At 41.7% G+C, this 25,740-nt stretch overlaps 1 long non-coding RNA gene across 2 annotated transcripts in view; it reads left to right on the plus strand.

The window, feature by feature from the left end:
• LOC112546340 (uncharacterized) overlaps positions 1 to 25,740 on the plus strand; it is a 160,684-nt gene that overhangs the window by 49,526 nt on the left and 85,418 nt on the right. For both annotated transcript variants that reach the window (XR_016349986.1, XR_016349992.1), the window contains exon 2: positions 8,106 to 8,204. This is a non-coding gene — a long non-coding RNA (uncharacterized LOC112546340). The remainder of the gene's footprint in view (positions 1 to 8,105; positions 8,205 to 25,740) is intronic.

Here is a 25,740-nt window from a genome sequence, read left to right on the forward strand (position 1 = left end):
TAATGTGTAAGGTCATTATAACTGAAGGTTCAGTTTAAATGAATATCAAGCAATGTTGATTTAAAATGGGCTCAGATGTGAAGGCAACAGTTGCATGCTGAGTGCAGTCTTGTGCATCAAATCTTATCCTGCTTCACTAGTAATAGTCTGTTAGTCTACGTCTACACTGCACAGTTATTTTGGAAGTAGCTGTTCCGGAATAGTTATTCCCGAAATACCTTATTTCAAAATAGCAAGTCAACATTGCAGGTAAGCCTAAAAAATAGTCCAAGGCAGGCTTCCATAATGTGGACGTGCTCTCTTGACTTAGAGCCCCAGGAAGAATAACTTTGAATGGCCCCAGTGAGGGGCTATTTTGAAATAGCAGAAGTGTAGTGTCTACACACGCCTTATTTCAAAATAGCTATTTCGGAATAGGCATTATTCTTCACAGAATGAGGTTTACAGAAGTCGGAATAAGCCGTCCATTATTTTGAAATTATTTCAGAATAATGGAATTGCTGTGTAGATGCTTGCATAGTTATTTTGGAATAACAGCTGTTATTCCAAAATAACTTTGCTGTGTAGACACACTTAGGCCGTGTCCAGACTCAGGGGTTTTTTCGGGAAAAGTAGCCTTTTCCCGAAAAAACTTCCCCTGCGTCCAGACTCAAGCCGCGTTCTTTCGAAATTATTTTGAAAGAACGCGGCTTTTCTTTCGATGGCGGTAAACCTCGTTTCACGAGGAAGAACGCCTTCCTTCGAAAGTTCCTCTTTCGAAGGAAGGCGTTCTTCAATGTAAAGAGGCCGTCTTCGAAAGAGAGCATCCAGACTCGCTGGGTGCTCTCTTTTGAAAAAGCGGATTTCTCTTTCGAAAGATCCGCCTGCAGTCTAGACGCGATCTTTCGAAAGAGGCTCTTTCGAAAGATGCTTTCGAAAGAGCCTCTTTCGAAAGAAGCCTGCAGTCTAGACATAGCCTTAGAGAGCATGCTCTGCTATATGAATATGCTGTAATAGACTGATTTGTAGCAATGTTGTCCTCAAACTTTACAACAACATCTTTTATGACATGGGGTTAATTCAGTGGCCTTGTGGCATATTTTTTTATTTATTCACTTATTCTCAGCTCAAGTACTCTACAAATCTCACTGACATTTAGAGTCAAAGACATTAAGGCTGTGTGGTGTGGTTTTATGATGGGATCAGTTATGAGAGGAAGGGAAATAGTGCCATATCAGAGCCAGAGACATTTGTGATCATACTTCACGTGGTCTGTGCTTTATGTGTAATAGCAAAATGTTACAAATTAAGACCAGGTCTACACTAAAAGGGGATGTTGAAGCAAGATACACAATTCTAGCTAAGTTAATTACAAAGCTGGAGTCGAAGTACCTTGTTCCTCAGTACTATTGGGTTAAACTATTTCAAACTTCTATTACTATACTGTACATATACAAATATTCCATGATAACTGCATGTGTATACCCACTATTAGAGCACCATCTAGTGGTACAGTTCTAGTATAGTTTTTGCATGAAATCTTATTACAACAGAAAGGCACTTCACAAATGCATGGAAAACAAATGTTAGTTAATTCTTGTACTATAAATGCTAGTAATCTATTAACAAAATACTCTTAAATATTCTCAGTAATCTTCATTAATGCAGGTGTAGATCCAACTGCAGGTTTGAAGTTTTAAGTGTTATTTTGTACAGTATTACAATGTCATTTTGTGAGTGGAACAGGTGTGAGAACAGAACAAATCAGTGTTTTTATACAGCATAATATATCTTGGCTGGTAGGTAACTTATAAATCATATATCATTTCAAAAGTGAGAGCACACCTAATTGATCTGTTGAAATGGAACATTCCAGCTTGGAAATAAATATTACTGTAGTTTCTTCCTAGCTAATATAGCAACAAGCATGAACCTTGCTCAATTCAGAGATGAGTGTAAATTAGAATAACTCGCACCTTTTTCTGCCCTTCCTCCTACCAAACAACGTGTATGTTAAACTAATTCTACACAGGCATAGGGCCACACACAATTCCCATTAAATAAGGTACCTACCACTTCTGAATTTGGCTCATTCTGTGATAGTAGATTGCTGGTGCTCTCTTCAGATACTCTTTTGAAAGGCTGTTTCCACTTTGAATAATAGTTCATAATGAAATGCTAAGGGAAGATACTAAGGGAAAGGTTACAAACATCTTTTTCTGTTTTGAATGCCAGTTTAGTTTTAATTTTTTTTCTTCAAGTTTTTCCTGCCTATTAATGTCTCTTGGTTCTCCTATTTCTTATGTTGTAAGTCAGAGTTTAATGAGAGGCATCCTGGCTGTTTCTCAGGTTCTGCAAAGCACCATGCCTAGGCTGTCAAGGGATGTGGTAATTGCTTTCAAAAACACTGATTGGAGACCAGTGGCAGGCCCTTTGCAGCTCTGAATCTCCCAGGAAGCAGCAGGTGTCCTCATAACTGAACTATAGCTGAAAGGTCTGAAACAGGAGTGGGCCGAAAGATCCCAAATCAACCTAATTAAGATTGAACAGTCAGTAGATGCAGTTTAAATCAGCTAGTTTGGCTCTTGCACATAAAGAAACCATCCTTTGCAGGACAAGGATTGAAGTGGGGGAATATGTTCCTGTCTGGGTTATAGTTGAACCTTTTCCCGTTTAACTCCCATACCTTTCATTCCTGAAGCATAGCAGGTATATGGCATAATATTATTCTAACTATTTTGGGTCCCGGTATTTGTTGTTGGGACCTGACACATAGTGCTGTTACAGTAACATCAAAGCCCAGTCTAACTAGGTAATCACTATGGAAACCATATGCAGCCAAACTGGATCCCCCACAACTGTTTTAAAACCCACTCAGCGGGTCCTCTTTCCCCACTTTTGACATTTGCATCTCCACATCAAATGTTGTGAATATGGTACATCCACCCTGACTTAATTAGCTTCATTAACACTGGTCCTACAATTGGCAAGTGATTTCTTTTGCTGTTATATATAACCTGGATTCTGTAATTTCCATTCCAACTTATCTGAAGAAGTGGTTTTACCCACAAAAATTCATGACCTAATAAATGTATTCATCTCTAAGGGCATGTCTACACTAGGACATTATGTTGAAATAACTCCCTAATGTAGACCATAAGATCATAAGAACGACCATACTGGCTCAGATCAAAGGTCCATCTAGCCCAGTATCCTGTCTGCCAACAGTGGCCAGTACCAGGTGCCCCAGAAGTGCCCCAAATTATCTCCTGCCATCTTTCTCCAGCCTTTGACAAACAGAGGCCAGGGGCACCATTCCTTACCCCCTGGTTAATTGCCTTTTATGGACCTAACCTCCATGAATTTATCTAGCTCTTTTTTAAACTCTGTTATAGTCCTAGCCTTCACATCCTCCTCTGGCAAGGAGTTCCACAGGCTGACTGTGCGCTGTGTGAAGAAGAACTTTCTTTTATTCGTTTTAAATCTGCTACCCATTAATTTCATTTGGTGTTCTCTAGTTCTTATATTACGGGTACAAGTAAATAACTTTTCTTTATTCACCCTCTCCACACCATTCATGATTTTATATACTTCTATAATATCACCCCCTTAGTCTCCTCTTTTCTAAACTGAAAAGTCCTAGTCTCTTTAGCCTCTCCTCATATGGGACCCTATCCTAACCCCTAATCATTTTAGTTATTCTTTTCTGAACCTTTTCTAAAGCCAAAATATCTTTTTTGGGGTGAGGAGACCACATCTGTATGCATATTCAAGGTGTAGGCGTTCTATAGTTTTATATAGGGGCAGTAAGATATTATTCACCTTATTTTCTATCCCTTTTTAAATGATTCCTAGCATCCTAGTTGCTTTTTTGACTGCCGCTGCACACTGTGTGGATGTTTTCATAGAACTATCCATGATAACTCCATGATCTCTTTCCTGATTAGTTGTAGCTAAATTAGCGCCCCCGTCATATTGTATGTATAGTTGGGGTTATTTTTTCCAATGTGCATTACTTTATACTTATCGACATTAAATTTCATTTGCCATTTTTTTCCCTAATCACTCAGTTTGGCGAGATCTTTTTGAAGTTCTTCACAGTCTGCTTTGGTCTTGACTATCTTGAACAGTTTAGTATCTTCCACAAATATGGCACCTCACTGCTTACCCCTTTCTCTTGATCATTTATGAATAAGTTGAATAGAATTGGTCCTAGGACTGACCCCTGGGGGACACCGCTAGTTACACCTCTCCATTCTGAAAATTTACCATTTATTCCTATCCTTTGTTTCCCATCTTTTAACCAGTTCTCAATCCATGAAAGGATCTTCTCTCTTATCCCATGACAACTTAATTTATGTAAGAGCTTTTGGTGAGGGACCTTGTCAAAGAATTTCTGGAAATGTAAGTACTCTATAGCTACTGGATCCCCCTTGTCCACATGTTTGTTAACCCCTTCAAAGTACTCTAATAGTAAATTTCCCTTTACAGAAATTTTCCTTTACAGAAACCATGTTGACTTTTATCCAACAAATTATATTTTTCTACATGTCTGACAATTTTATTCTTTACTATTGTTTCAACTAATTTGCCCTGTACTGATGTTAGACTTATCAGTCTGTAATTGCCAGGGTCGCCTCTAGAGTCCTTTTTAAATATTGGTGTTATGTTAGCTGTCTTCCAGTTCTTGGGTAAAAAAGCTGATTTAAAGGATAAGTTACAAACCACAGTTAATAGTTCTGCAATTTCACATTTGAATTCTTTCAGAACTCTTGGCTGAATGCCATCCGGTCTCGGTGATTTGTTACTGTTAAGTTTTTCAATTGTTCCAAAACCTCCTCTAATGACACTTCAATCTGGGACAGTTCCTCAGATTCATCACCCACAAAGCACAATGCAGGTTTGGGAATCTCCCTAACATCCTCAGCCATGAAGACTGAAGCAAAGAAATCATTTAGTCTTTCCACAATGGCTTTATCGTCCTTGATTGCTCCTTTTGCATCTTGATTGTCCAGGGGACCCACTGATTTTTTAGCAGGCTTCCTGCTTCTAACGTACTTAAAAAACATTTTGCTATTACTTTTTGAGTTTTTGGCTAGCTGTCCCTCAAAATCTTTTTTGGCTATTCTTATTACATTTTTACACCTTAATTTGGCAGTGTTTATGTTCCTTTCTATTAACCTCACTAGGATTGAACTTTCACTTGTTAAAAGATGCCTTTTTATCTCTCACTGCTTCTTTTACATGGTTGTTAAGCCATGATGGCTCTTTTTTAGGTCTCTTGCTATGTTTTTTATTTGGGGTATACATTTAAGTTGGGCCTCTATTATGGTGTCTTTGAAAAGTTTCCATGCAGCTTGCAGGGATTTCACTCTGATTAGTTGTACACGGTACCTTTTAATTTCTGTTTAACTAACCCCCTCATTTTTGCGTAATTCCCCTTTTTGAAATTAAATGCCAGAGTGTTGGACTGCTGAGGCGTTCTTCCCACCACAGGAATGTTAAATGTTATATTATGGTCACTATTCCCAAGCGGTCCTATAATAGTTACCTCCTGGACCTGATCCTGCGCTCCACTCAGTACTAAATTGAAAATTGCCTCTCCCCTTGTGGGTTCCTGTACCAGCTGCTCCAAGAAGCAGTCATTTAAGGCATCAAGAAATTTTATCTCTGCATCTCAGCCTGAGGTGACACGTACCCAGTCAATATGGGGATAATTGAAATCCTCTATTATTATTTAGTTTTTTATTTTGATAGCCTCTCTAATCTCCCTTAGCATTTCAACATCACTATCACTGTCCTGGTCAGGTGGTCGATAATATATCCCTACTGCTATATTCTTATTAGAGCATGGAACTACTATCCATAGTGATTCTATGGAAAATGTTGATTCATTTAAGATTTTTACTTCATTTGATTCTACATTATCTTTCACATATAGTACCACTCTGCCACCCGCACGACCTATTCTGTCCTTCTGATATATTTTATATTCTGGTATGCTTGTGTCCCACTGATTGTCCTCATTCCACCAGGTTTCTGTGATGCCTATTATGTCAATCTCCTCCTTTAATACGAGGTACTCTAGTTCACTCATCTTATTATTTAGACTTCTAGTATTTGTGTAGAAGCACTTTAAAAAATTGCCATTGTTTATTTGTCTGCCATTCCCTGATGTATTAGATTTTTGTATATATGATTGTTTCTTGTCTGATCTGGCCCATACTTGATCATCTCCCCTCCTCTCTTTCTGACTAAAACCTAGATAATCTCCATGAATGGACTCTCCTCTAAGAGAAGTCTCCATCTGATCCACATGCTCCTCCGTACCACTCGGCTTTCTCCCATCTCTTAGTTTAAAAACTGCTCTATGACCTTTTTAATGTTTGATTTAGGTGGAGACCAGGGCTAAGGTGCCATAGGACTCCTTGTCATTGGGTTAATCAGAATATTAAGGAATGGAGCCGCATTACACTCCCCGCTCTTTTGCTTCCTTTTAAGTCTGTAACCTCCCCCCTCTGATCCCAGCACAGTTCTAGTTTGCACCACAGTAACTAATATAACCCAACTGACAGGTGAAGCCAGAAGCAGCCAGGGCCAGGTTCAACATCTAGGGGTTTCTTTCCATCCATCTGACAGAGAAATGGCTCGAGCCCCCACCTAGTAACCTGGGAAATTCACACCTGAGGAGAATAGATCAAACCAGTCGAGGCAGAGAGGGTATGAAGACTCCTGACCAGAATCACCTTTCTTCATCTCCTCTTACTCTTATAGAGCTCTGAAAGATGAGCCCCTGCTTAGCAAGTTGCTTTCTGCTGTGAGCCCTTCCCTTTGAAGGTTCCCCCACAGTAAGAGCTGTGGAACCAGTACTGGGGACAGTGGCAGTGTGTGGAGCTTCCCTGACTGCGTCTCCACCTAGGATCTTGCCTGCCTTATCCTCACTGCACCACCAACTGGACTTTTTAATGGCCCACTGGGTGGGGTGGTAGCCCCAGGCACCGTGCCTTGGGCAACCCTGCAGTGGCCACTTCAACCATGCTATTGATGGGGCACAGGACAGCCAGGAGGATTTCTGAGGTGTGTGGCACAGGATGACAGCAAGAGTCACTCCCACCACAGGCATGGGGCTTAAGAGAAGATGTGGAGCAGGGGCAGGCTGAGGGTCTGTGGCTAGGGGGTTGCCATGGGCTCCATGCCTGAGGCACAAGGGGTGTTGCTCTAGGCCCACACCTCCTAGGCCATGTCTACACTAGGACACTATTTCAAAATAACTAAAATTGACTTAATAACTCCCGATTTTACAGAATTGAAATAGCATGTCCCCACTACAGGGAAGCCTCAAAATTAGTCTGAGCCAGGCTCTGTTAATGTGGATGTGCTACCTCGACTTAGAGCCCCAGGAAGCACTGGAGAGTAGATAGTCTGAATTACTCTGGGGCGGAGTTATTTCAAAATAGTGGCACTAACACTATTTTGAAATAACTACTTGGAAATTAGCATTATTCCCCCAAGAAAAGCAGGAGTACAGATTTTGAAATAAGCCGCCCTTTATTTCAAAATAATGGGCTTGGTCGTGTTGATGCTTCTCTTATAAATTCAGCCTATGGAGGGTATTTTGAAATAATGCCTTTGTGTAGACCAGGGCTAGGGGTGCCTCTGGTGATCACTTTTCAAAAGCTGGCACAAGGTTATTTTACTTGTGTATATTCCATTGGGCACGCCTATGGTGCAGCCATTATATGAATTACTCCCAGAATAAGTGAGGGAAACAAAGCCTGGGGAAATGAGAATCAATTCATACAGCATTGACATGGAACCTGCAAAATAGTCTTAATTTAGCAGAGGCAGCACCAAGTGACAGAACAAACAAATTATTCTAGAAGCAGTAGCAGATGCTACAAATAAACTTCTGGGAAAGAGAGCAGTCAGAGAAGCAGTGCAAGAGAGATGGCTGCTTGTGCCATGTCTGTTCCAGGCTTTTTGCTCATCTAACAAACAAGATGCAGTAAATTCTTCTGTCTGTGTAAAAAGCACATGGCAATTTTGTATTCAATGATATTTGAGGAAGCACACAAACTACTAAATAAAGTAAGAATTTACCGATAGATTATTCATTTTTTCCTTAGGAGAGATGTTATCTTGTGATTTAAACACCGGAATCAGGAAGTGCCATATTCTACTGATAGCTCTGGGAAGATAAATCTACATGGTTCCAGTTCAGCAAGGTATTTAAGCATGTGCCTAACTTTAAGCAGATGACTAGACTGCTGGTTCACTGATAACATGGTTGATAAGCTGACTGATATTGTTTCATTACTCTCTCATTGTCTGTCTGTATCCATCTATTCATGTTCTATTTAGACTAAAAGGCTTCTCATCAGGGCTGGTCCAGGGTGGTGGGGGCTCTGGGCTCCAGTCAGTGGCTGCTCCCTGGGGGTAGCTTGGGGCAGTTTGTGGCATGCACCGTGGTGGCCCAGTGGTACCCCAGGGTGGTGGAGGCTCCCCGGGGCAGGCCAGGGTTGCAGGGACCATGCTGAAAGCCCATGGCTGCTCTCTAAACCTGGCTGCTTGCTTCCCCTATGGTCTTTTTTGAGTATAACTTTCCCTCGTATCACACCCTTCCCTTTCTATTTGATGTGAAACAATTGCATTCTGAGCACATCCCATTGTCCCCTCCTTTAAGTTATGATAAGTGGAGGCTGCATAACAAATTTGGTGGTCCTAGCTCTTACCGTTTTGGAGGAGTTCTTGAATGAATGGACTCACAGATGGCTGGACGGACACACAGACCACAAACTCTCTAAAATATATGGTAGATTATGGACTATAGCCCTTAGATTGGGGCAAGACCATCTTTTGATTCTGTGTTTGTACTGGGTTTAGCACAATGTGGTCCTGTTCTCTGAGGGTATGTCTACACTTGCACCCTAGTTCGAACTAGGGATGCAAATGCAGGCATTCGAAATAGTCAATGAAGCGGGGATTTAAATATCCCATGCATCATTAGCATGATCTCGCAGGCGCACTAGTTCGAATCACAGCTGATTTGAACCATGAAGTGCACACCGGGGCGCATTAGTTCAAACAAAACCTCCTCAAAAAATGAAGAGTAACGTTAGTTCGAACCAAGGGGTTTGGTTCGAACTAACGCGTCCCGGCACGCACTTCCTGGTTCAAATCAGCTGTGATTCGAACTAGCGCACCGGTGAGATCATTCTAATGAGGCGCGGGATATTTAAATTCCCACTTCATTGACTATTTCGAATGCCTGCATTTGCATCCCTAGTTTGAACTAGGGTGCAGTGTAGACATACCCGGATTGGGGCATGTGGCAATACAAGAAATGACACCAGTTCTATTGATTCAGTGGGGCTGGTCACATGTTTAATTACCATGCTGAACAGCAGCAGAATGGAGAATGGAAGTAACTGGAAGTTTCAGAATATATTGTCTCGACACTTACTCTGCTTCTTTGAAATGTATTGAAGTTTAAGCAGCTGGAGAAAAAATATTTTCCAGGCCTCTTAGAAGTTCAATTTATCATGCTTGAGTGTATGCACTGAAGTGACCATTACTCCATGGTATGTTGCCTTTAAAATGTTTCTGGGATACATTAACATGTTTCTGACTTCACTTGGGTCAGGAACTCACCCAGTATGTTTGGAGGATTCTGTCAGTGCTAATTAATGTAGCTTGAGTACTAATACAAACAGAAAAACAAACAAGCAAACAAACAAACAAACAAAAATGACCTGTGGAAATTTTAGCAAAATCATATGTTTTCATTAGTGTTTCTTTCTTCATTTTCTTCATTTCCCAAAACAATATATTGATATCATGTGACTCAACTGAGCAGTCAAAGCTGGTGATGCAAAAAAACAAAATGAAGAAAAACATCTGAAGAACAACCAAAGCGTAATTTTAAAAAAACCATTAAACTTCAAATAATGGAAAGATCCCTAAAATTGAAATGCTTTTGTCACAAATTCTTTCTTTTTATTTTTTTTTAAAAGATTGACATTTTAGTGACAACATTTATGAAATTTCTGACCTGCTCTAGTGGTATGTAAATTTCCTTTTCCTTTTATCTGCAATTTTATGTTGTTCTTTAGGAACATGTGTATTTTCTTTAGGTTTTTTTTCTAACATTTTTTGTTGTTCTGGTTATGAATTATTTATTTTAAATCCAGGGTGCTGCATTGCCTTTGTTGAATCACAAGTATCCCACAGATCAGATTATTTGCCCAAATTCATAAATGATTATTTATCCCTAGAAGGAGTAAGGTGTTTATCAGAATGCTGAAGTTTCATAACCGCTGTTCATGCCACTGTTCCTGACAAATGCAAAAACAAATGAGTCATCCAATCCATATTTCAGATACAACTCACTAATAGTTGTGTTCATGGAATAAGTGAGTCTGTAAGCAAAATACTTCAAGCACTTATCAGAGCTGGAATGATAGCTATGGTTCAGTGAACAGAAAACAGTACAGGCACGTCTACACAGCAGGCCTAAAGCCGAAATAAGCTACGCAACTTGAACTACATCAGTTGCGTAGCTTAAGTTGAAATCGCTTATTTCAGCTTTTGGTGTGTCTACACACCAGTTATTTCAAGGTAGAGCACTGTTCTCCCAACTTCCCTTACTCCTCGTAAAATGAGGGTTACAGGAGTCAGAGTAAGAAGTCCTCCAGTTTGCCATTATTTCAACATTATGTCAAAATAACTGCTTGTAGTATAGTCACAGACTATGTTATTTCGGAATAACGTCTTTGTGCAATGTCTGCTGTGTAGACATACCCTAAGACAGGAGTGGCTACACTTATTAACAGCCATGTACTTTGAGGGTAAAAATGCATGTGACAACCTACTGGGTAGCAAAAAGAGTTATATTTAACTACAATCAATATTGGCTTGTTGATTTGCCAACTGACTGGCTGGAATATCTCACATGTTTCTATAACTAGAGGCAAAGCTTAAAAAAACTAATAAAGGATTTCTGTTTTAATGGAGTGTTACAGGATTAAGTTGAGAGAAAATCAGCTAATTTCACTTTTATTCTTCTTTGGAGACTAATAATGGATGAAGTCACTAAGCAAGAGGCATATCTGCAGGCCAAATACCTTAATGAAAAGTTGTGTCTTGAATGTACTGTAGCTATGATGACCTAAACACCTTGAAATGGAAGAATTATCTTTCTAATATAGTTTAATCAGTTACCAACTATTTGGCTTTGTCTACACTGAAGGGCTATGTCTACATTGGCATGATTTTGCGCAAAAGCAGCTGCTTTTGCGCATGCCTTTCTACACTGGTGGGGAGTTCTTGTGCAAGAACACTGACGTTCTAATGTGTGAAATCAGTGTTTCTTGCGCAAGAACTATGATGCTCCCGCTCAGGAAAAAGCCCTCTTGCGCAACTGTTCTTGCGCAAGGGGCCAGTGTAGACAGGCAATATGAATTTCTTGCGCAAGAAAGCCCGATGGCTAAAATGACCATTGGAGCTTTCTTACGCAAGAGAGCGTCTACACTGGCACAGATGCTCTTGCACAAAAGCACATCTCTTGTGCAAAAGCACATCCCAGTGTAGACGCTCTCTTGCGCAAATACTTTAATGCAAAAACTCTTGCGTTAAAAGTATTTGCGCAAAATCTTGCCAGTGTAGATGTAGTCCAGGGTTTTTGTGCAAGAAGTTTTTTGTGGGAGAGATCTTCCACAAAAACTTCTTGCGCAAAAGTGTGTCCACACCTCAAAAGCACATTGCAAAAGCGATGTGTTTTTGTGCAAGAGAGCATCCACACTGCATGGATACTCTTGCACAGGAAAGTTCTGATTGCCATTCACAGAACGGCCATCAGATCACCTGTGCTTTTTGTGATAGGCTCTTTTTGCACAAGAAACCCCTGTTGCCTATCCATACACACCTTTTTGTGCAAGAATTCTTGCACAAAAAGGAGTTATGCCTCATAGAAGGAGGTATACCTACACCACAGAAAGCCCTCTGTTCTGTCAATTGACTGTAGATTTTCTTGCGCAAAAACACACTTGAGGTGTGGATGCTCCACAGGTTTTTGCGCAAAACCCTGTAGTGTAAACATAGCCTTTGATCATAGCTCAAGTGGTGAGAAACGCATCAAATTGGGTGGGTGTTTCAGTCTGGCACTTCTCAGTTAGGCTGTTGCTTTAACTGTAACATTGAATGTCACCAGTAATGGCAAAGGTTGATTTGACTGTTGTGTAGGATCTTTCTGACCCTTTTGAACAATCAGTAAATGAGTTGGGTAAATCACACCCAAATTGTGTGTGTTTGGTAGAGCAAATCACCTTCTATTCATCCCCCATGTTGTGCTATTGCCCAAATTGTGTTCACATCTGTAGTCCCGTGAGATGGCAATCCTGCTCCATGGAAGCTGGCTGGGGCTAAGTGCTAGGAACCCATGCAAGAGAAGCCTGTTCTTTATATAGCTATTAGCATATTTACTCGGGTCCTTTAGGAGGGGCCAGGGCAGGGGGTTTGGGATGTGGAGTCAGGGTTGGGGGTAAGGAAGGACTCCAGGAAGTGCACTCTGTGTACGTGTAGGGATGTGGGTGGATGTGTGTGGATGGGGAGAAGCCTCTTCCCCTCCCCCCGAGATTTGTATCAGGGCTGCTTGATCTTCCCCTTCCTGTCCCTGTCAGGGAGCTAGAGAAAAGTACACAGATTGTTTGCTCCCTGCACTCCTCAGCCAGAGTGAGGAATGAAACAAACTAAGCACTTTCCACTCCCTCCCTGATGAAGGGGAACAGCCAACAATGTCCCCTGGGGGGATTCAGCCCTTGCCCGCACTCCCTAAAGGGCACCTGGGAGCTGGAGGCTCAGGCCTAGAGCAGTCCTGGAAAGTGGGGTTGCAACCCCAGACACCTCCTTTCACCAGCCTGGTGATTTTATTTTCTGTATGGTTTATGAGATGAAATCCTAGTTCAGGCATATATCATTTTCCTGGCACAGTCAAATCCTTACATTGCTTTAAGTTGTGATAAGATGAAGCTGCCTACTGAATTTGGCAATCCTAGCTCCATTTAGGAGGAGTTCTTGAACAAACAGACAGACAGATAAACTCTAAAATATATAGTAGATAAACCATATTCCTGGAGAACATAAGAATAGCCATACTGGATCAGACCAAAGGTCCATCTAGCTCAGTATCCTGTCTGCTGACAGTGGTCAATACCAGATGCCCCAGAGGGAATGAACACAACAGGTAATCCTCCCATGATCCATCTCCTATCATCCATGTCCAGACAGAGGCTAGGGTCACCATTCCTATCCATCCTGGCTAAATAGCCATTGAGAGACCTATACGCCATGAATTTATCTAGCTCTTTTTTGAGCCCTGTTAAAGTTCTAGTCTTCAATACATCCTCTGGCAAGGAGTTCCACAGGTTGACTGTGCACTGTGTGAAGAAAAACTTCCTTTTGTTTGTTTTAAACTTGCTACCTATTAATTTCATTTGGTGACCCCTAGTTCTTACACTATGGAAACCTTTCCCTTATTCAATATTTCTACACGAGTCATGATTTTATAGACCTCTATCATATTCCCCACCTAGTCTCCTCTTTTCTAACCTGAAAAGTTCAAGTCTTTTAATCTCTCTTCATATGGGACCCGTTCCAAACTCCTAATAATTTTTGTTGCCCTTTTCTGAACCTTTTCCAAGTGGTTCTCTGTTCAGTATTTCTTTGGAGGCAGAATGGAGAAAATGCCATTATGCAGCTTTTATGTCTCACAAGGCTGAAGGGGAGAGGATGAAAATGGGAAGAGACTATTTAGTCGTTAGCCTGGTGAGGGGGAGATTAGTCAGGCTGCAGTTCTTCTATCTGTCCCACTAATGCGCAGTCATGGAGTTGCTCAGCCTGGCTGTAGGAGCAAGATTTGGAGCTCAGTGAGCTCATTCTAGTAGTGCAAGTAGGAAGAAAATGTGGTTAGTTTAATCTGTAATGATCGTCTGAAAAATCCCTGAGTTCTGTACCCACTCCAGGGAACACAGAGAGGACTCCACACTCCCCAGTGTTGCCCTTAGCTCAGGGGTGGGCAATAATTTTTAATGGGGAGGCCACTCCAAGATTTTGGTAAGTGGTCAAGGGCTGCACTTCTGTGGAGGTGGCATGGGTTCTGGGACAGTGGGTAGGGCATAAAAGGGAGCTTGGGATAGAGGACTGGGGTGCAGGAGGGAGTTTGGGTGAAGGGGGTTATAATCTGGGGCAGGGGCTTGGGGTGCAGGGTTCAGGAGGGGTTATGTGTGCAGGAGAGAATTCTGGTTTGGCGGAGGGATGTACGAGGGTGTACAGGGTCTGGGAGGGAGTTGTGACCTGGGAAAAGGGGCTGCAGAGGGTTTGGATTGTGACGTGGGGCAGGGGAATGGGATGCAGGGTCAGGAAGGGGTATGTGTGCAGGAAAGGATTCTGACCTGGGGAGGGGTGCAGGAGGGGGTGCAGGGGCTGGGAGGGAGTTGTGACCTGAAAGAGATGAGGAGAGGGGATACAAAGGGTTTGGGTAGTGGCCTGGGGCAGATAGTTGGCAGGAGAGAGACGAATGGGCTGGGAGGTGCTTACCTTAATTGCTCCCAGCCAGCAGGTCTACAGACTCTACTTTTGGGCTGCTCCATGTGCCTCTGCTCCAGCACTGGGAGGGAGGGGAGAGAGAGGGAGGGAGTGAGGAAGTTTCATTTGTTTCCCCTGACTTCAGCAAAATTTCTCAGCTCCTATTATCCAGAAACTGGCCAATGGGAGCTTGGAGATTTTGCTATGGGCCGGGGATAGTGCATAAAACTTTCTCCTCCCTGCCCAGCTTGCAGAGCAATTAGTAGCCTGCTGTTTAAAGCCACTGCCCCTGCTCTGTAATAAGGTACACCAGCAAGGTGGCTGTGGGCCAGATCTGACAGCTTAGAGGGCTGGATTCAGCCCACTAGCTGCCTCTTGACCACCCCTGCCTTAGCTAGATTTGCCAGCTCTAGCTTTAAGAACTTTTTCTCATGGCTTCAAGACAAAAACATTCTGTTCATTTTTCTGTAGCTGGGTTTCTCATGATGCCTGTTACAGTCCCTTTGGGGGTCACATACTTATGTGTCACTGGGTCGTAGCCAGATTTGGAATTGTAATCACTGCATCATCAACATGGGGAAAAAACATTGCATTGTTTATTCCACAGCTCCAAATGTTCCCCACATGTATCAGTGTTTTATTCTGCCTACTGCTTGTTCCTACAATTTCCCATGAGAGACTGTTTTGCAGTCAAAAATTTCATTATTAGAAAGTTTTTCCTGATATTCTGCCAAACTAACATTTAGTTTCTCTTTCCAAATTTAATCAAAATATCCTTCATGATCAAACCCTAAATCACCCTGCAAGGCTGATAGGGAAGTTCTGAGTCAGGGAAACATTTCATAAAGGAAAAATGAAAGATATTTGTTAATGTTTCAAGAGAGCTACTGAGTAATTAAGGTCTTGGGATTTATGGACCCAACTGCCACTGTGGACCTCTAAGTCCAAAATTTTGACCAGTTGTTACCTAACCCTATAGGCATATAGCCATAGCAGAGTTAGTTAGAGGAAAAACTTAAAAAATAACAAATAGTTTAGTAGCACTTTAAAGACTAACAAAATATGTTAAAAAAAAGAAGAACTCCAATTAATATCAACGGGATACCAAGAGATTCAAGGATAATCAGGCAGATCAGCCATTGTTACACTATTGCATCTTTGAGTTTATGTATAATTGTAGAATTGTATGAGTGGTAACTGCTGGTGGACATGTGCAAAGCACCTCAGTCCTGACTCCCAGTACCTCATCTATGCCTAACCCAAGGAGGTTACTGAAACTAGGTCTTTCCAACCTACCTTGCCTGCAGGGCCTAATCTGGTTTATGCTCTCAAAGAGCACCTACCAGGCAGGACCCTGCACAAAACAATTGTAATAGGACAGCTCCTTTACCCTCCTGAAGAGAAATCTCTCCTAGGATGTTAGAAATCTATGTTCATAATCCTCCTTTGGCCTAATTCAAAGCAGAGCTTTGAACCCAGGGCCTCCCAGTCCTTGGTGAGTGCCCTGAGCTATGTCATTGTCTCTGGTAAACTGTTCTTATGGTCTCCTGTGGAAGTGGTTCCAATTTCAATGAAATACAGAAATAGTCATGGAGTCAGTGACAGAATGGGAATGGTTCTATAGTGTTGTGGTTAATACGTTTTCTTAGGAGACACAGATCCAGCCTATCCCTATGCCAGAGAATATTTAAGTAGCTGTACAAAGTTGATAGATTGAGGACCCTTCCTTTACCCTAAAATCTCCTGTAACGCATGGTTGGGGCACTCAGGTGGGATATAGGAGAGCAAGTTTCAAATTCCTCTCTTGAATCATGTAACGGGGGGATTTAAACAAGGGTCTTCCCCATGGTGGGTGAGTTCTGCAACAACTGGGCTCCATAGGCTGTAAAGTGTGAGGCAGCAGAGTCAGCATCTTTTGTGAGAAATGACTGCCCTGGTGCAGGCACCTAATTCCCGCAGAGGATACATAGCTGTGCATCCCAAGTGGAGAGAGGCGCCTAACTACCTATGAAGGGAAAGACCTAAGTCCCACCCTTAGCATTTTCTATTGGCTAGTTTAAGCAGCTTCTCGTGCTGGCTTTTATAAATCTCTCTCCTTCTGAAGCTTAACTCATCCCATTCATTGAATAGAAAATTGGGGGCTGTAGAGTAGGCTTGGTGGCTGGGCACTACAACCTTTTAAAACTTCATATTGAGATGTTCCCAATTAATATTAAGTAGTTAAAGATAAAGGAGCAATAAAACCCAGTTTAGCTTTCAGGTTCAAGCCTCTACATCAGTTACAGAAAATGTTTTAGGAAATGAACAGTGGATGACACGTTCAATGATAAAAACCAAGCTTTATTCAAAAGAAAAATGATGAGTTAAGCAAACAGGCATGTAGTTACCACTCATACAATTCTACAATTATACATAAACTCAAAGATGCAATAGTGTAACAATGGCTGATCTGCCTGATTATCCTTGAATCTCTTGGTATCCCGTTGATATTAATTGGAGTTCTTCTTTTTTTTTAACATATTTTGTTAGTCTTTAAAGTGCTACTAAACTATTTGTTATTTTTTAAGTTTTTCCTCTAACTAACTCTGCTATCCCTCTGAAACTATTTTTATAGTTATTAGTATTTTTAATGTTAGTTAGTACACTAATTATCATCTTCACATTTCTACTATCTTCTTGATGATTTTTTATATTAACACTTTATTTAAATTAGCATCAGCATCTTTGTAATACATGTCCTTCTAATACTATCCGTCTAGATATCACTTTTAATAAAGCATTCACAATTCTTAAAATGGTCTACTTTTTAAAAAACAGCTAAATCCAAAACATAGCCACAGCATAATCTTGAGTCATGTCTTTGCTAACTTCAGTTTTCCCATCTTACTTTCTCCAGCTTATTTCTAACTTTTCTTACTGTAAGCAGGGTCTGGATCAATGCTTCCATTACCGCCAGCTGGAATGGGAAAGAAATCCTGGATTTGTTTATGTAAATACAGTTTGCCCCTGCTTCACTTGGATGTGTTGGATATTTGGCTGTTATAATGGTGTTTTGCTCATTGTTATCAACTTGGCTGGTGTTGGGTCACAAATTGTGTTAATACTAATTGCAATGTCTGTAATTATTGGGGAAATACAAAAGAAGAAAGTCTGTGCTTAACCTGGCACAGAAGAGGGAAACTTTCCTGATTATACCAACTGCACGAGTTCTCCTCAAAGGATCTGAGGAAACCTACTATGTGTGTGTATCATGTCCTCACTAGCCACTCCCGGTGCATTGTAAGTTAGCCTGTTTACTGACCTTATAATCCTATCATGCCTATGGGCACAGCAGGAGCTGTTGGGACTTGTAGTGAGTGATGAGGGTTCTCTTGAAGGTACCTTCTCTACAGTCACAGGCCCTTGCATCTCTTGCTGAAATGCTGGGATGTCCAAGGCACCAGGGACACCTCCCACTTGAACATCCCCTCTGTCCACCAACCTAGATGCATCTTCACAGGTCAGTTTGTCTTCCAGAAGGTCTGGGAACATTAGTGGGGCAAGTTCATCATCCCAGGTTGGTCTTGTTGTGGACAGAGGATTGCCTTCCATGGGTTTAAATACTTCTGCCATAGGATTTAGAGCTGAAGAAATGGAGCTCTCCCCATACTTAGCTGATGGAGTTCAAAATCTGGTCTCCATTCTAGGATACTCCACGGGAGCATCTTCCTTTTCAGATTTATTTTCAGATATTCTGTGTGAAGTCACAGGGCCAGGGCCCAAAAGGGTTGTGGATTCACTTCAAGGTAGAGTCGATTAGGGATAGATAGTTGCTTTTATTAATCTCACTACAAGTACAGGCTTAATGCTGCCAAATGGTTACACAACTACTACAAAATACAAATCTCACTACATCACTACCATAACAGGCTTAATACTACCAAATACACAGCTACTACAAACTAATCCAAATAATTAGCATAGGCAAAGCAATGCATATAAGTGAGCAACAGGCACTTGGAAATGCTTACACCTCTTCAGGTCTGCAGGGAGTCCCGTTCCAGTCACCTCGCACCAGGCTGCAGTGGACATGGCTCCAGCTGGGGGACCCAGGGCACCTTCCAAGGTTCAGGTCTCTGGTGGAACTCACTGGACACGAGATTCCCTACACTAGTTATACTACAGGGCTACGTTTACTCTTGCCCCTTCTTCGGAAGAGGCATGCTAATTTCTAACTTTGGAATAGGGAAATCTATTCATAAGATCTTATAAGAGATCCTCCGGAAAAGGGCTTTATTCCGGAGGATCGCACCAGTCTGGACGCTCTTTTCCGGCTTTTCCCCAAGCCGGAAAAAAAGCGGCGGACATGTTTAAATCCCCCGCGGATTTCCCTATTCCAAAGTTAGAAATTAGCATGCCTCTTCCGAACAAGGGGCCAGTGTAGACACAGCCCAGTTGTTTACCGGGTGTGCACATATCTGGCTCAATGCCATTCTTATCACTCTTATGGGCTGAGACCATGGTCAAACTTGTTTACTGCTCAGTAGTTTCCCAGCTCAAGGCATGGGTTAGAGCTGATAAAGCCTAGCTGCTGTCTGGGCTTGAGCGTCCCAAGCTATGCTAAGCTGGGTACAGCAGGGATGGAAACTTCCATCCTAGGTCTGCTAAGCTGCAGCACCCACATATGACTTTTATGTGACATGCTAGGTAAAGGGAGTGGCAAAGGGCCCACTGCATGTGTTGGGTGATGGATTTGGCCCAGAACTCCCTTTTCACCCAGGTCCCATGTCATGGTCTATTTCATAAGGAGTACCTACCAATTCTCCCACAGGCAGTAGAGGGTTTTGATGCACTGTCTTCATTTGTCCTGACTCCGTCTCAGGTTTAATCTTGTAGGCTGGCAGATCTCTAAGCTTTTCCACCACCAGGTAAGGTATTTCTTTTCATCTGTCAGCAATCTTGTGCTTGCTAGCAACATCCAAATTTCACAGCATAACTCTATCCCTGGCTCTTGCAGATGCACTCTTGCATCATATCAGTGTTGGTTATAATCCGAATTCTTGCAGGCAGCAGCTGTGGCCAAGCAATAGGCATCCTGCAGCTTTTCTCTTACGCTACGTCTATACTACAAGCCTCTTCCACAAGAGGAAATGCAAATGGAGTGCTCATTTACATATGTCATGCTCTCATTTGTATTTCCTCCTTGGATCCGTTTTGCACAAGAGGTTTTTGCGCAAAAAAGCGCTGTGTAGATGGCCCCTTTTTGCACAAAAACCCCCTTTTGTGCAAGAGCCAGTCAGTCACTACATAGATGTTCCCAACATTCTTCCTGTCCATTTCTAAAGCTTTCGTGGGCATAACCCACTTCTTTAGATGACTGGAGTATTCAAAGTCCAGATCCAAGAATAAATAGGGAAGGGGCAGGGAGAAAAGGGGGAAAGTGGTAGTGTGCTAGCCAGCCAATGTCCCTAGCACATTACCTTCCACATCCTAATGACTTAACCAACTAAACAATGGGTACTTAGAGAAGGTGCAAATTGCTCTTATCATCTTCTTGTAACTCGAACACGTTAATTCACATTTTCCCCCCTTCCTTCCTCCTCCCCTCCCCTATTTCTTCTTGGATCTGGACTTTTAAAATGCCATTCGTCTGAAGAAGTGGGTTGTGCCCATGAAAGCACGTGATACCATCTCCATGTTTTGTTACTTTTTAAGGTGCTGCTAGGCTATTTGTTGTTTTTTAAGTTTTTCCAGTTACAGACTAACTTAGCTACCCTTCTAAAGCCTCTGTTTGTGGTGTTTTCCCAAATGAATGCCACACTACTTCCCTCCCCTTTTATTAAAGGTTTCATTTCTACACTCAGACTCTGTGCTTGTGAGTGGGGAAGCATTGCCTCTCAGAGGCACCCAGGGGTGGTGTGTGAATTTCCCAGGTTACTGGGTGGGGGCTTGAGCCAGTTCTGTGTTGGATGGATGGAAAGCAATCCCTAGATATTTAACTCTGCCCTGGCTGCTGCTGGCCCTACCTGGCAGAAGGGTTACATTACATAAGGAACCTCCTTTTCCCATATACCTTTACATTTAGGTCAAAACCTCATTTCTACTTAACATAAGTTACAATGCCTAAAGTTAGGCACTGCAACATTGAAAGTACTCTTTGTGGATTCAGCACTGGGACTATTCATAAGAGCAAAGATAAGTTCCTAAATAAATGGCTTCACATTTTTTCTATACTTGTCTATCCAAATATGTTTGGTTCCTGAAATAAACAAATATTGAATGAGTTGTTGTGCCTAGTCTTTAATTTAGAGTTGCATAGCTTAGTATTTTTCAAAAAAATAAATAAATAAATAGTTCCAATACTGCTTATGCTCCATCTGTTTCAAAAGAAGCATAATGAACTTTAATACCCTCCCAGCTGTACTGATATTTTTAGCCACACATTCAGGCTTCTAATCTCTCAGCTTCAGTCTGTATTCTTGGCACAAGATAGAATTTGTAGTATTGTTATTTTCAAATGTTTGTATTGCAGATACTCATTTGAAATCCTCATCTATAGTTTTCTTCCTAACTCCACAGACCTGGTTTAACATACAATCCTGCAAGGTTTTTGTTAGCCACCTGTGAGGCTTGTTTTTTGATCTCCTCAAGGAAATGACCAAGCTTCCTCTGAGGAACACATTTGAAGAAAACATGGACATTTGAGCTGAAAAGTCAGTGAGAATGTATGCTTGTCAGTGTACTTGGACAAAGAGTCAACTCTTTCCTTTTTTACCTCACAATGAATATGATTTAGTTGTGAGGGTTCAGCAACATGCCTCAGGCTTAGTATGACTGACAGATGATTGGAGAGAAAAATCCCCAAATGGGACTCCTGTGTTTTTTCTAACAGTAATGCAGAGTAACAGGATGGTAAACCACATTACATAAATAGGCACATGCTGTGAATAAAGACAGGTTTTACTGTGGGCAGAAAGTGTAGCCTGCTAGAGCATGAGGAGAAACACTGTACTGTAGACCTGGATTCATCCAGGTCCTTAATTACTTGTATATTTTCAGTTACTTCAAATAGGAGTATTTTATAAGCTTAAAATTAAGTTAATGTGCATGCTATAAGAGAGAGAGGATGGGCCAATGGCTAGGATGCTCTTGGGACATGGATACACACGCTCAATTCATGTATGCTAAAAATACTCTGTGTGAATGTGGATAAGTCACTGAATGCAGAAAAGGAGTTAGATGCCTGAGTTTTAGTTTTGGGACTAATTGATGCACAAACTCCTGCTGAAATCTTATGGGTTCCTTAACTTACTCCACAACTGTTTTTTTGCATTAAAAGTTCTCTAGGCACTTATCACCTATGGCAAGGTGATAGGGAACAGCCAGCATGGATTTGTAAAGAATAAATCATGTCAAACCAATCTGATAGCTTTCTTTGATAGGATAACGAGTCTTGTGGATAAGGGAGAAGTGGTGGATGTGGTATACCTAGACTTTAGTAAGGCATTTGATACGGTCTCACATGATATATTCTCATCAATAAACTAGGCAAATACAACTTAGATGGGGCTACTATAAGGTGGGTGCATGACTGGCTGGATAACCGCACTCAGAGAGTAGTTATTAATGGTTCACAAGCCTGCTGGAAAGATATAACAAGTGGAGTTCTGCAGGGGTCTGTTTTGGGACCGGTCGTTCAATATCTTCATCAACTATTTAGATATTGGCATAGAAAGTATGCTTATTAAGTTTGCAGATGATACCAAGCTGGGAGGGGTTGCAACTGCTCTGGAGGATAGGGTCATAATTCAAAATGATCTGGACAAATTGGAGAAATGGTCTGAGGTAAACAGGATGAAGTTTAATAAAGACAATTGTAAAGTGCTCCACTTAGGAAGGAACAATCAATTTCACACATACAGAATGGGAAGCGACTGTCTGGGAAGGAGTACGGCAGAAAGGGATCTAGGGGTTATAGTGGACCACAAGCTGAATATGAGTCAGCAGTGTGATGCTGTTGCAAAAAAAGCAAACATGATTCTGAGATGCATTAACAGGTGTGTTGTGAGCAAGACATGAGAAGTCATTCTTCTGCTCTACTCTGCGCTGGTTAGGCCTCAGTTGGAATATTGTGTCCAGTTCTGGGCACCGCATTTCAAGAAAGATGTGGAGAAATTGGAGAGGGTCCAGAGAAGAGCAACGAGAATGATTAAAGGTCTAGAGAACATGACCTATGAGGGAAGGCTGAAAGAATTGGGTTTGTTTAGTTTAGAAAAGAGAAGACTGGGGGGGGGGGGGGCATGATAGCCATTTTCAGGTATCTAAAAGGGTGTCATAAGGAGGAGGGAGAAAACTTGTTCATCTTGGCCTCTGAGGATAGAGCAAGAAGCAATGGGCTTAAACTGCAGTAAGGGAGGTTTAGGTTGGACATTAGGAAAAAGTTCCTAACTGTCAGGGTGGTCAAACACTGGAATAAATTGCCCAGTTGGGAGGTTGTGGAATCTCCATCTGTGGAGATATTTAAGAGTAGGTTAGATAAATGTCTATCAGGGATGGTCTAGACAGTATTTGGTCCTGCCATGGGGGCAGGGGACTGGACTCGATGACCTCTCGAGGTCCCTTCCAGTCCTAGTATTCTATGATTCTATGCCTCTGCCTGTGGGCATTCACACTCCTGTCTTCTCATAGGTACCTGCCTTAGTCCTACAGCAGTTCACAGACCAGGGGAAGACAGTCATTCAGACATCTCACTTACCCACTGGATTTAGCCCCTTAGGCAAATTCACACAAAAGAGCCCAGGAAGCTTGGGAAGGAGGACGTCTTCACTCATAACTTTTTGCCCAGTGGTTAGGGCACTCACGTGTCTCTGTAGGAAACCCCAGTCAAGTCCCTCATCCCTCTGTTTGCTGGTGAGAAGAGAGTTGAACAGGGATCTGCTACCTCTAAAATACATGCCATGACTTGTGCTGTGAAAAATAATTAGCATGTTGGAGCAGGGGGCTGGATCCTGGGTCTTCCTCATTTTGAGTGAGTGCACTGACCTCTCTTAGGCTATGTCTACACTGCCTCTTTTTTGCGGAAGAGGCAATGCAAATGAAGCATTCATTAGCAACTTCTCATGCTTCATTTGCATATTCTCTTCAGATGCTTTTTGCAGGAGAGGTTTTTGCACAAAAAATAGCAGTGTAGATGCATCCATTTTGTGCAAAAGAAACCTTTTGCACAAGAACCTGTGTACCTCATTTTTTAAGGTTTTGTGCAAAAGGGTTTTTTTGCACAAAACGGACATGTCTACACTGCTTTTTTTGTGCAAAAACCTTTTCCACAAAAAGCATCTGAAGATAATATGCAAATGAAGTGTGAGAAGTTGCTAATGAGAGTTTCATTTGCATTGCCTCTTCCGCAAAAAAGAGGGAGTGTAGACGTAGCCTTAGTCTCTTTTCTCTTGGGAGTCATTTGTGCCAGAGCAAAAGCAAGAGCTATGAGACCCAGAATCAAGTCCCCCTGATCCATTGACTATTTCATTTTTTATTCACAGTGTAAATGAATACACTGTGAATAACTGCTCCCACTGGAGAGAATGAAGGATTCCCAACATTTCTTGCTAAGCAGATATCAGTACTGGAGTGAGGTTTAGCGCATGTCCCTCTAATTGGCATCTCCCACTAACTAAATGAAGTGATTCCTTGCCTAGCATACTGTGCCTTGTGAATCAATGTATGATCTCTCTCTGTACACTGTATAGGAACGTAGGCACCTAATTCAAGCCTTGTGTATCACAGTGATTTTTCCAGGAGCCTAGAAGTTAGACACTGTGATTCTGAGCATGACAATGCTTGCCTCCTTTTGGGCATTCAGGCCTTAGTCTCTCTCTCTCTCTCTGCCTCAGTTGCCAATGTATAAAATGGGAATAATAGCTCTTTGCTACTTTCACAGGGGTGTTATGAGGATAAACATTGAGGCTGCATCTAGACTGGCAAGATTTTGTGCAAAAGTGCCCACTTTTGCGCAAAATCTTGCCGCCTGTCTACACTGGCCATGAGTATTTGCGCAAAAACACTGACCTTGTACTGTACAAAATCAGTGGTTCTTGTGCAAATACTCTGATGCTCCTGTTCAGGGATAATCCCTCTTGCACAAGTATTCTTGCGCAAGAGGGCCAGTGTAGACAGCAAGGTTAATTTCTTGCACAAGAAAGCCCGATGGCTAAAATGGCCAACAGGGCTTTCTTGCACAAGAGAGAGTCTACACTGGCATGGAAGCAAAAGCATCCGCCCCAGTGTAGACGCTCTCTTGCGGAAATACTTTTAACGGAAAAACTTTTCCGTTAAAAGTATTTGCGCAAAATCTTGCCAGTCTAGACTCAGCCTGAAAGATTAGCAGGAGCCTGGCTACAATGGTAATGGGGCCATGTAAATACCTCTGATCTTTGTAGACATGTGCTCAAGTACTTTGCTTTGTTGGGGTCAAGATTCCTTTCTGCGTGAGACCAGAGGGTCTGTCCTATGTCATTCCCTACACTTTGACAATGATCTGCAGGAAAGTGTGTGAAATCCAATAGTAGACAGTATGGAAAAAAACTGTCCCTGTCCAGAAAGGTGGTTTCTTCAATGAATGATTGGTTCATTTCTGAAACATGAGTGTTTATATATCCCATATTTATATAACCTTCTCTAATGTACTTTTAGCTGTTTTCATTATCAATAGCTAATTTAAAAAAATCCTGCTAAGCTCTCAGTGCCAATTATATCTTGTGGCAATTGGTTCTGCCACTTAATCATGCAGGGCATAAAAAGCATTTCACTGTGTCCATTTAAAGTTGTTTTTCTTTAGAAATCCCCTTCTTCTTGTATTATGAAAGCGAGCAAACAGGAGAATCCAGTTTACTTTCTCTCTTCTGTTCATTATTTTCAATATCTGGATGAAGTCTCCCCTTTTTCTTTTCTCCCTAAAGTCTTAGTGGTTTCAGTCTCCCTTCATACAGAAATCTTTCTATGCCTCTAATTATTTAATGTTGTCCATTTCTAGATACCTTCTATAATCACCTGAACTCATTTGGAGGTGAGGTTGTCGGTTTTGTGCAAACTATTCAAGATGAGGCTAATGTTTTAGTTGTTATTTTCCTGCCAATCTTGATATATCATAGCATTTTGTTTACTGTTTTGATGGCAGTTGCAAACTGAGCAAAGGTTTTCAGGAAA

This window comes from Pelodiscus sinensis, chromosome 1 (assembly GCF_052426305.1).
Source record: "Pelodiscus sinensis isolate ZL-2025 chromosome 1, ASM5242630v1, whole genome shotgun sequence".
NCBI lineage: Eukaryota > Metazoa > Chordata > Testudines > Trionychidae > Pelodiscus > Pelodiscus sinensis.